Source organism: Schistocerca nitens, chromosome 3 (genome assembly GCF_023898315.1).
Source record: "Schistocerca nitens isolate TAMUIC-IGC-003100 chromosome 3, iqSchNite1.1, whole genome shotgun sequence".
NCBI lineage: Eukaryota > Metazoa > Arthropoda > Insecta > Orthoptera > Acrididae > Schistocerca > Schistocerca nitens.
The window spans coordinates 214,997,653-215,009,750 of NC_064616.1; the positions used below are offsets into that span (position 1 = coordinate 214,997,653).

A 12,098-nucleotide genomic window follows, 5' to 3' on the forward strand; every position below is an offset into this window, starting at 1 on the left:
GAATGGATTCTGGATTCACATCCAGCAATGAACAACCTTGGCATGTGGCAAGGGGAGAACTGCAACAGTAATAACCACGGAAAAACAATTAGGCATTGGCACGCCAGGTACATATAATCTGCAGCCATAAGCTCAACTCCTGTCCACCACCAGCAATGGAGAGTGGATCTTTGACAGTGCCAGCCACTCATGCTACAAAAACATCAGAAAAATCATCAACATCAGCCAAAGAACCTGAGACAGAAGCTAACAGGCATATTTTTAGTTCCACGATCCAAACCTAATGTGTCTGAACAGGGTACCGTATTATGACCCAGATGAATGGATGTTCCATCCACCAAGTTGTGGACACATCTTCATTCTATGCTAAAACACTGCTATTAACCACAGAGTACCATGGCTACTTAGTGGCTGTAATCACAACAGTCAATGGGACTGTCCAAAGAAAGTGACTGTCCTCACTGACTAATCTAACGTCAATATTCAGTGAAGGTTCTACCATCCTATATATTTAGAACACCTGGGGTATTCACAAGTTTCAGTGGTGAGCTCGAAAACTCCACCAGAGTGCCTTTGTTAAGATCACAGTATAGAAGACGGCTCATCACTGGACTAATGAAGTTGCTTCTGTCTGCTGTTCACTGTGCAGGTTGTTGCTGTTCTTTAAATGCTCCATGGTGTTTTTTTAAATTTTTAGCCTGTATTAAATTTACTAATTTCCCACATGTCAGTAAATCATGGCTATTTTTGAAATGCTCTTAAATACGAGTTGAAGGCTTTTATTGGTACATGAAGCATAAAAACAATGGGAGCACTCAGTAGCATAAGTCTCTGTTGAGAGAATGATGAATGACATATGGGTTTTACAAGCAATCTTGAGATCTTCAAGCAATGACCATGTGTTCATGGTTGCCTGGTTGAGCACTTATACAACATCATTGATAGAACTGTTTATTCCCATGATTCTCTACTTACAGTTATTGCAGAAGTGTGAATTTGTTGAGAAAATATTTTGCAGTTCAGGTTGGAGGAGTGCAGCATAATATTTCTAAGAACACTGAGAATTTTTTTATTCTTTTAGCATATTTGTGTCCATTAACATCTTAGGCTTCAAGTCTGTTTTCTAAAAGATACTGTGGGAGAGTGCAAATGGAATACCCAGCTTCCAAATTGCTTCACTTTTTATAATTAATGCTGTAGACCTCATTAGTGAACATGGTTTGAACAATCACACTGCTGCATTTTTAGGTAAATGAAGTTTCAAATTAGTAAAATACTTCTAGTGTCATACAAGAACTATAAAACAAACAAGATGCTGAAATCAACATTTATTGTCATTCAACCATTGCAAATGAGCACATTACTATTACACAAAAATAATTTAGAGATTTCACTTGGTGTTTCACTCTTTTGATTTCAGGGAAAGGTTTCAATCAAGACATACATTGATGTACATGGTTACGAATGGTTTCACACCTTTTTATTCAACATTGCGTGTTTTGCACATTTCATCATATGTGCTGAGATTTTGAAATTATTTTCTGAGATACTAACACCAAAACAATTGCTTTCAAATTTCACATTTCATTTGTTGTTGAATATTTATTCTGTCAGTCTATTTGTGGTACAGAATACTGAAAAATTCTGTTAAAACATCTGAGACACAAAATTAAAAAGAAAAATAAAGGGTTTTCCCATTTCTTGTGTGTCTTATGTTCATAAATTTGTCTTCTACAGAGCTCTATCACCATTCCAGTTAAATTAGACAAAGATTATCTGAAAAGTTTCACTTGCCAGTGGTAATTTGTTTGCAATTATGAGAAAGAAAAGTACATGGACACTGAAAATGAGAATATCCTGCAACATATGAGTTACCACACTGAAACAAAATTTAGACAATGGAAATGTCATGGTGTTTACACATGCAAAACAGAATGGAGCAGCTCATGCTTTATGCCAAAGAGCAACTTCTTCCTAGGGGATTTGTCGCCGTGTTATAGAATTTTAGACATTTGTTTCTATCACACACAAACTGCTCCCACTTATAAACTATTACCACTCAATGAATCATTAAATTCTGAAAGAACTCAAAATTTGGTTCACAATGTGGTATAGAACAGCCAGCCTTGCATTATCAGATATATTACACAACGACGTATATGAAAACAGTAATTTGAGACAAGAATCTTTTGACTCCATAACATGTTAAATATAATTGCCATAATGTTTTAGATATGATTATCTGGTGTTTCACCCTACTCAACAGGGTTTTAATAACATTTTTAGAATATGAAAAACTACTTTGAAGTATTGCATTTGTGTTCTTGCAATTTGTAAATTACACAAAATTGATAGAATTCCAATTTTTAAATCACAGATTTCAAATAACTATAGAAAACTGACAAGTAACAGGAGCAGTGCTAACTGCCTTTAATTTACTAAACAACTGTCTTTCTCCATTTTAGAAAATCTTATTTTCATTGGAATAAAGCCAATGATTTGAAAGTGGAAGAATTAATTATGTATTACTATGACATACATTGTTCCCATAGACTAGAATGAAGTGGCAATAGTGTCACAGTCATCTTATATATTTTGTAAATGTGCTCATCATGTTACACTGATTTTTTATGAACATCTATATCTTTTTGACATTACATGACAGTGAAAATTACTTTCATTGTCATTGTATTTTGAGGCCACAATGAGGACCAGAGGCACATCAGCAATTATCACAATTTATCAGTCATTATCTGTTAACATTATTTTATGGCTGTTTCAACAAAACAATGTCATGTTCAGTAATTAATTAGGTCAGTTTATTTCCACATAAAAGAGAAAGGATCTGCTGTTTTTAATCACATATAGAAAAAAGAATTTATCCAACCAATAGGAGATAGGAAAACATCCAGAATATCCTACTCTAGTAAATTTTACAATCGATTTGATATCATCCTATCAGAAATGATACAATAGTCACTGAAGTATAACTATACAAAGTCGGTCACACATAACGTCATTATAGTCTTGTATAAATGGTTTGACAGCACCCTAATAAAATTACTTTCATTGCACAATTATCTCCCAAAACACAATTTCACCAATAGTCTTCAAAAGTTAAAATATCTCCTGACTGTAGAAATATCTGCCTTAAAGGCTGGAATCAATATTATTATTGATATCAATAACATTCATAATTTATGTGGAACACTCACATTAACATGTAGTATCACAGGATATGAATTGTCATCCACTGGTTACTTTGTATACTGTGTGACACAATAAAATAATCATGACACCAGAAAACTCACATGTAAAGTTGATTTGTACAATGGTCTATTCAAGTAAATGCAGTCCTTTATTTTCTGTGACTGTACATTTCAACTTAAAAATGTAAAATCTCTCCATTAAATGAGCAAGTTGTGTAAACATCACAAAATGCCTCAACATAAATAGGGAACATTTATGATGGCAAGACAGTTTCCCTAAAAATGAATGCCACTCACTGTTTTTCCTCTTTAATAAAAAGAACATTACTTTCTTAAATGCTGCAGACTATGGAAATGATAAAATTTGAGATGTCCATGTGCCACACAATATACCAAAAGCTCCAAGGCTGTGGATGGTTATTGCTGCTCACTGGAGTTTTATGCAAGCTAGAGACACACTAATCAATACTTATAAAACTGTCTTTCTATTAAAAGTATAATTCACTAAATTTTCAGCTGCATTCCGCAAAAGGCATTTTTCTTGATGAACAATCTCTGTTCAGGGGCGAAGAGGAAGACCTTGATATTTGATGAGGCAACTCCAGTGTTGACCAGCATAATGGAGCGCTGCAATTTTCTGGCAGCAGAACTAGTTCATAGCCTCTTTTCACAACTTAATGTTATTTTAAAGCTTTATTTTTTTGAAAGCTTTGAAATTTTATCTAACAATGTTGTAAAGTAAAATGCTTTTAGAAAGCATCTGGTGGTGAGTCATCTGATAACATTGCACCACAATACATCAAGTAATATATTTTAAGTTTTTTAATAATAATATAATAATATAAAAATCTCTCTTTAAAAAACTGTCACATAAGAGTACTTACAAAATGTGGATAAACAATTTTTAAAAAATCTTTAAAACTGTATACTTACACATACAAACACACAAAAATTCACAGGACTCTATATACAAAAAAATAAAATACAAAGTAATAAAATACGCATATAAACAAATTTCTTGTGTTGCCCACAATTTGCACCATTACAATTTATGGGGAGTTTTGTGTTTGATTATATACAGAAGGCAGTAAAGTTCTGAGGCTAAGTACGTATTTAGCTGATTATAATAACCTTTCATTGTATAAAAATACAACAAAAAACTAATGTGGCAGTTGGCTACCACACAATACCACCACCACCCATAGCTACACTGTGACCTAAAATGGCTCTCCTTTGTTTACAGGCAAGTACACAGTCACGTGAAGGCACAAAAGGACCTGCAAAAGAAAAAGAAAAAAATTACTCACAAACTGAATTCTGCAAATAATCTGAGAAACTGTTTAACCATATAGGCAAAACCAATAAAGTTGCTTCCATTGTTACTATGTGCCAGACAAAATTTAGCAATTCCATTTCCATTCTTGGTGTTGTTTTTATTTTTGCAAACTTAAACAGAACATTTAATATGAGGCTGAAGAAGAAATATGAAAGATTTAGTCTAAATAATGGCACATAACATTTCTATATTGACATTGTAAGAGACATAAATATTTAGATACAAGTAACAACCTTTACTTGAAAAGATAAAACATTTCTTCTTGTACGGGATACTATGAGAAAAGGGACAACAAGACCATTTTAAGATGTGGCATTGTGATTGTAGTTAGATGTTTAACCTTTCTTATACACCATCATTACATGCCACTCCTTTCCTCTGACCATTCTGCTTTACCACATTTCGAGGCTCTCTACTAATCTAAGAATCTGTTCACATATTCTCTAATTGTTCATTTATCAATTTATGTACAGAGAAATAACTAATGGTTCAACAACTTCAAGCTTTAGTGTTCATTTATAAAAAAGATGGGAGAAAGAATGGGGTTAAGCCACCCACTGATGATTACATCATTAGCAGTGAAACACAACCTCAGATATGATAAGAAAGGGGCAGGAAATCTTGTGTTCTTTTCATGAGAGCCATTCCAGTAATTGCTATGAGCAGGTTAGTGCAGCCACAGGAAATCTACATTTGGATGGCAAGACAGGAAATGAAAATCATGGTCCTTCAGTACCAACTGAATGGAAATAAGATGGGAACAAAATGCAAACTTTTGGAAAAAAAGGAAAGCTTTTGGAAAGAAAAACACAGTTTGAATAATACTGAACAGAAAAGTTTGTGGGAAAATATATGGTGAAGGTACAGCTCAAAGATTGGGTTATGCGAGTTGTTGCCGCAGGTGTAAATTTTGAAATGAAATAAAATCCATGAAAATGAAAATAATAAAATGATACTGACGGAAGGCTTGAATAATTAAATCTTACATAACATAAAAATGTATGTATGTACCACATCTCCTCCTAAACTACAAGGCTGATTTCAATGACACTTGGTACAAATATCACTTTCCAGAAAGAATAGCTGTGGGAGTAAGAACCATCTACCTGTCACATGAGTGAGGGGAAAAGGGGGGGGGGGGGGAGGAAGTGACTTAGCCCACAACATGCAAATAGCCAGACCATATTCATTCAGTGACTTGTTACAAACTTTACACATAATTTCAAACCTTTACTAAACTTTATCTCACTGACAACCTCCACAAAATGATGAAAAGAAAAAGAATAAAGTTTATCAATTACTACATTTTCACTGTTTATGCAGTAAAACTGGTGCATCTGGCATGCCATTTCAATTTAAAACTTTAATTTAAAACTTCCACTAATCATATTCATGACACATTTTGCAAACAGCATTCACGGATACCACTGAAAGCACCAGCAAAATTATATTATTCTGTGACACACAGTTGAGGAGATATGACATCATAAATACTGAGCATCATGAAAACTGAAGGGCAAATTTTGATACAGACACAGGTGAAATATGTTAAATATATTTGAAATATATGTGACATGTGTATATGTGGAAAAAATAATGAGTAAAAAGCTCCTCCCAAGCCCTTGGTTCAATTTCAACCAAATTTGGTAGACATGTTACTACTTCGGAAGAAATAATTTGGGGCTTTAACCAGCAGCTTCTTAGGAATATGGAGATTCTAACTCTGAGAGAGGAGGAGGAAGGAAGGGAAGGTGGACAGAGAGAGGGGGGGAGGAGGAGATGGAGAGAGGAAGGGGCTGATGGACAGAAAGAGGGGGTGGTGCAGATAGAAAGAGAGGGTGGGAAGGAGGAAACTGACTAATAGAAGATTAGAATAAATACATACCTGGGCAATACCAGGTACTCAGCTAGTAATTGTATAAAACTGGTATTATCGTAACAACTTGCCATAAATATGAAGAATGTAGGGGAATCAATACATTCCAGGAAGTAATTTAAAATTCAAGGAATATGAGACTACCTGAAATTTGCCATTTCAATGGTCAACCATATGAACAATATGGGGGTGCAAAGAAATCATAATACCTACCACTCAATGCAAATAACACAGTAAGATGTACTTCCTGTAACTAGTATTGAATGCAGCTGATTAAATGCATATAAAACTGTTCATGTATGGACCATATTTATTGTGAACACTGTATCAAAATAGTAAAGATTTCGTGAGCCATATTAATAAAGCTTTTGTTCACATCACATAATAATTGGGGGGGGGGGGGGAGGGGGGACGACGACAAGTATGAGAAGCACTCAAGCTTTGAGGGTTCCGAACAAACTTAATTGTGTGTATAGATAATAATTTTGTGTGGCTCAGTGGCCTGGTGCAAGTCATTCTACTGGACGACCTTTTGCTGACCTGGCTGACCCTAACCTAGCCCTATCATCCAACCAGGAAAAGGGGATCTACAGTTAAATGTGGAATCTGAACCGTGAGTTGTTTTTGGTGATTCCTCACATTGTTGGGACTGAAAAAACACTATGTGCTGACCAAGATTTGATCCCACAACCTTTCTGTTTCTGAGCATGCACTTTACCACTAGACTACCATGCCTGACATGCATATAGGTAGTTCATCTGTAAGTTTTGCTGAGTGAGCACTCAAGTATCAAAATACGTCACATATTTGGCTGTATTATCCTTTCAGTGCATTGACTTGGAAGATTAAATTGTTTACCATGTCAAGGGGCCACAGACCTTAGCACCTGACAAATTTCAGCTTATACCTTTACCCGTTCACGAGAAAAAGACAAAGTGATCCTATACAGGTTCCGTTTTACTGATTGAGGTACAACCCTAAACAAGTGACAGGGATTTCCAAATAAGGCTCACAACTGCATCACATCTGTGTCTGCCTCATCACCAATTGTTGTGTGGAAGTCTCTAACACACTCCCCTCCCCTACTTCCCCCACTCCATCCCTCCCCCTCCCCACCACCACCTCCACCCATCCATAGGACAGTTTCCCTTCTTAATTTTCACCTGATGAAAGTACCAAGTGCAGTGTGCCATGGAAATGATCCATGACAACTATGAAATGATGCTTAGCTTCAGATTTATTTTGAGATTTTTCTTTGCTGCCTTACTGTAATTACCAGCTTGAATGGCACACTTTTTCAACCTATCAGCTCTATAAAACTTTTATAAAAGATGAACTACTGAGGATATGAACACATTTTCTCATTTATGGACCTTATCTACAGAAATAATTACAGTTCACATTATTAAAACAGAATCTTGAGAAAAAAACATCTGAGCAGGATTTCTCAGAGGAAAACTATTAAAACTTTGAAACCTCTTAGTACTGAGAACCATTTAATGGGGGGTCCTGCATGGAAGATAAATAGTTAGATGAGTAAAGGTAGTGTTGTGGCCCATGGACTTGTACGATAATGTTACCCTCTGTAAGTCTCAAACCTGCTTACTGTATTCAAGCCTTGGTCTTCTTGAAAATTCTTACCATCACCATGACCATCACCCTCCCTCCCTCCACCTCCTGTCCCACAACAGTTCCTTTCATTACAAAACTGAAAATTCCTTGATGGCTCTTGATACATTTTATCAATCAGTCCCTTCTTTTAGTCAAGACATGCCACAAATTTCTCTTTTCCCCCATTTCAACTCAGTACATCCTCATTAATTATTCGATCTACCCATCTAACCTTCAGCATTCTTCAGTAGCCCCACATTTTGAAAGCTTCTGTTCTCTTCTTGTTTCAGCTGCGTAATGTCCATGTTTCACTTCTGTATGAGGCTGCACACCAGACACATACCTTCAGCAAAGACACCACCCTAAGTGCTTAAATTTATATTGGGTGTTAACAAATTACTCTTTTTCAGTAATGTTTTTCTTGCTATGTTCAGTCATTTTGTATTCTCTCTACTTTGGCGATGATCAGTTAGTTCGCTGCCTGAATAGTGTAACACCTCTACTACTTTCAATGTATCATTTCTTAATCTAACTTCTTCAGTACCACCTGATTTAATTCTACTATATTACATTACTCGTGCTTTACTTTTCTTGATGTTCATGTTATAATCTCTTTTCGAGACACTATCCATTTCATTCAACTGCTCTCTCAAGTCCTTTACTGTCTCTGACAGAATTACAATGTCATTGGCAAACCACGCAATTTTTATTTATCCTCCCTGAAATTTAATTCCTTTGGTTTCCTTTACTGCTTACTCAGTGTACAAATTGAAGAGTATTGGTGATAGGTTACAGCCCTGTTTCACACATTTCTCGACTATGGCTTGCCTTTCATGTCCTTTGACTCAAATAACTGCACTCTACTTTCTGTACAAGGTGTACATATCCTTTTACCACCATGAATTTGCCCTGCTACTTTCAGAATTTCAAAGAGTGTAGTCCAGTCAACATTGTCAAAAGTGTTCTCCAAATCTACAAATGCTATAAATGTATGTTTTCCTTCCTTTTCATCTATCTTCTAAGATAAGTCTTAGTATCAGCATTGCTTCATGTGTTCCTACATTTCTACAGAACTCAAACTGATCTTCCCCGAGATCAGCATGTACCAGTTTTCTGTTCTTCTATAAATAATTTGTGTCAGTATTTTGCAACCAGGACTTACTAGACTGATGATTCTGTAGTATTTGTACCTTTTACCACCTGGGTTCTTTGGAACAGAGATTATTACAGTCTCTGTACATCTGAGGTTATTTCACCAATCTCATATCTTGCACACTATGTGGAATAGTTTTGTCATGACTGGTTCTCTCAATGATTTCAATAAATTGAAGGGAATTCCACTACTCCAGGGGATTTAAGTGCCATATCAAATTTTATTTTCATAGTGTCATATCTCACATGTCACCTTCATTTAGTTCCTCTTCCCTTCCTGTAGTATTAGCCTCTTTTTCATGTCACTTATGCAGCACTTCTACATATAACTTGTGCCTTTCAACATCCCTTCTTTGCTTTGTACTAGCTTGCCATCTGAATTCTTGATATCCATACAGGTGCCACTCTTTTCTCCTAAGGTCTCTTTAATTTTCCTATTGCTAACATCTATCTTTCCCCTAGCTATGCATGCTTCCACAGCCTTTCATCAGTAATCAAGCCCTTCTGCTTATCCATTTTGCATTTTGTGTCAACCTCACTTTTTAGACATCTTTATTCCATTTTGCCTGCTTCATTCATTGTATTTTTTTATATAAATGTCGTGTGGCTATGGCCTCCCGTCGGGTAGACCGATTGCCGGGTCTTTCGCTTTGATGCCACTTCGGCTACCTGCACGTCGATGGGGATGAAATGGTGATGATTAGGACAACACGACATCCAGTCCCTGAGTAGAGAAAATCTGTGACCTAGCCGGGAATTGAACCCGGGCCCTTAGGATTGACGTTCTTTCGCGCTGACCACTCAGCTATCGGAGGCGGACATTTTTTTATATTTCCTCATTTTGTCAATTAAATTCAATATCTCCTGTACCATCCCAGGGTTTCTACTAGGCCTTGTCTGTTTACCTATTTCATCTTCTGTTGCCTTGTCTATTGCATCTTGCAGTGCTACCCATTCATTTTCTGTTGTATTCTTTCTAACTATTTTGGCCAGTCGTTGCTTAATGCTCCCTCTGAAACCCTCAACAATATCTGGTTCTTCAGCTAATTCAGATCCCTTCTATTTAATTTTCTACCTTTTTGCAGTGTCTTCAGTATTTAATCTGTAATGTATAGCCAATAAATTATGGTCAGGGTCCACATGCCCATGAATATGTCAAAGTTTAAAATCTTGCTTTGAAATATTGGTCAAAATCACCTCCCATCCAGAGGAACTAGTGCAGATGACTGAGAAGATTGGGTGAGGTTGGGGAGACAAATCTATGTCCCAAATCCAGGAAGGTATATCTGGACAAGGGTACTCGTTATCTTTGTCTGTGAGAGCATGGGAACAGTGGATAGCCCTATGGAAATGGTCCCCAGATATCTCATGGTAAGAGGTGAAGGTGCTGTTCAAGAAAGCGGCTGAACTATTCAGGACTGCAAATTTATCAATTTGTGTACCAAAACTTCTTAAGGATGTTCCTCCAATGAGTCTGTTCAGGAAAATATGTGTGCAAAACCAGAAGATTTCAACAGAGGACTGGAGTATAATCAACAGGAAGGTTGTATCAGATGTCCACACCCTTGTGATGGAAGTCTGAGGAATCCCGGAGGGCAATGCAAGAACAGGACCTGAAACTGTACTTATGGTTCTTGCAGGTTACCATCTGGGTAATTAAGGCCACTGGAAGTGGCCATGGCAGTATGTTGGTGGCTGGAGGTGTTGCAGATAAATCTGTAACACAGTAAGGGGGGAACTGCCTCTGCGAGTTGTCTTCTGGGAAGATAGGAAGTGGACGTGGCCTTCATTTGGGAACCACATCTACATAAGGGGGGTATATCAGGCCTGAGAGGAACTGGAGGTAAGTTGACTTGTGCTAGAAATCGAAACCACAAACATGCATTTGTGTTGAGAATAGAACTTCATTCATGCCAATGATGGACTTCTGCTCCAGCAACTTAGTGACCCATCAGGATGAAACAGTGTTAAAAAAGGGAGCATGAGGAAATTTGTATTGGGCTCAGCTTGCCTTCCTTGCAAGGACAATGCTGCTGCTTCCCAGGAAGTAAAGAGACTGGTCTGCTCACAGCTGGACGAGCAACTGCTGGTTGGTTCTGATGCCAACACTAACAACCTGGTGTGGGGAAGCACTGACACCAACAGCAGAAGTAAGTACTTACTTGATTACCTATTGGTGAGCAGTTTAGAGAGCTTGAATAGGGGTAGGGAATTTAACTTCAAGACAAAGGGAAGAAGTAACTGACATAACTTTATGGCCCATTTTAATGTCCAGTTACATCAAACAATGACATGTGGCAATTTAGCCATCCTTATCTGACCACATGCAATTTGGGTAATAAACAGACCATGGCCTTTAGGAATTGTAGGAAGACACTTATTTGAAGTCAAAACTTTGATATCAAATCGAGTAGATCTTAAGGAAATCGTACTTAATAAACTGCCCAATCACAAAGAAGTGCACAACACCAACTGATCTTTGTCAAACAACCTGGAATTGCAAAGGAAGCAGGTAAGAATACTGTTGAACTTTGCAAGAAATATAGGACAATGGGTAAAATATTGGGAGGCATATCAGCCAGCCAAATTATGTGAAACAGTACTTCACCAATTTCTTGGGGAGATGGAAAAAGTGCTACACTTTCAGAAAATTCCTTTTTGCATCTTACTGGATACTGAGGGGGCCTTTTAGCAACACTAACTTTGAATCCATGGTTATAGCCGCAAAAAGAGTCAGTATTGAAACCACTTTAAGCGGGTGGAGTAAGACCATAATGAGCAGACGAAGGGTATAAGCTACCATGATGAATGAGAAAATGATGAACAACTCCATTAGAGGGTGTCCACTAGGAGGTGTTATGCCTCCAGTACATTGGAACCCAGTGGTCAATGAACTCATTAAAGAGTTAAATAC

The 12,098-nt window shown here is 37.0% G+C and overlaps 1 protein-coding gene across 3 annotated transcripts in view; it reads right to left on the reverse strand.

The window, feature by feature from the left end:
• Positions 1–1,309: 1,309 nt before the first annotated feature.
• LOC126248170 (nuclear hormone receptor FTZ-F1 beta) overlaps positions 1,310–12,098 on the reverse strand; it is a 440,744-nt gene continuing 429,955 nt past the window's right edge. For 2 of the 3 annotated variants that reach the window (XM_049948933.1, XM_049948932.1), the window contains one exon: positions 1,311–4,486. The gene's annotated coding sequence lies outside the window, so the exon portion shown is untranslated. Of the gene's footprint in view, positions 4,487–12,098 lie in introns of all 3 variants that reach the window. The other variant, XM_049948931.1, reaches the window with a different exon arrangement.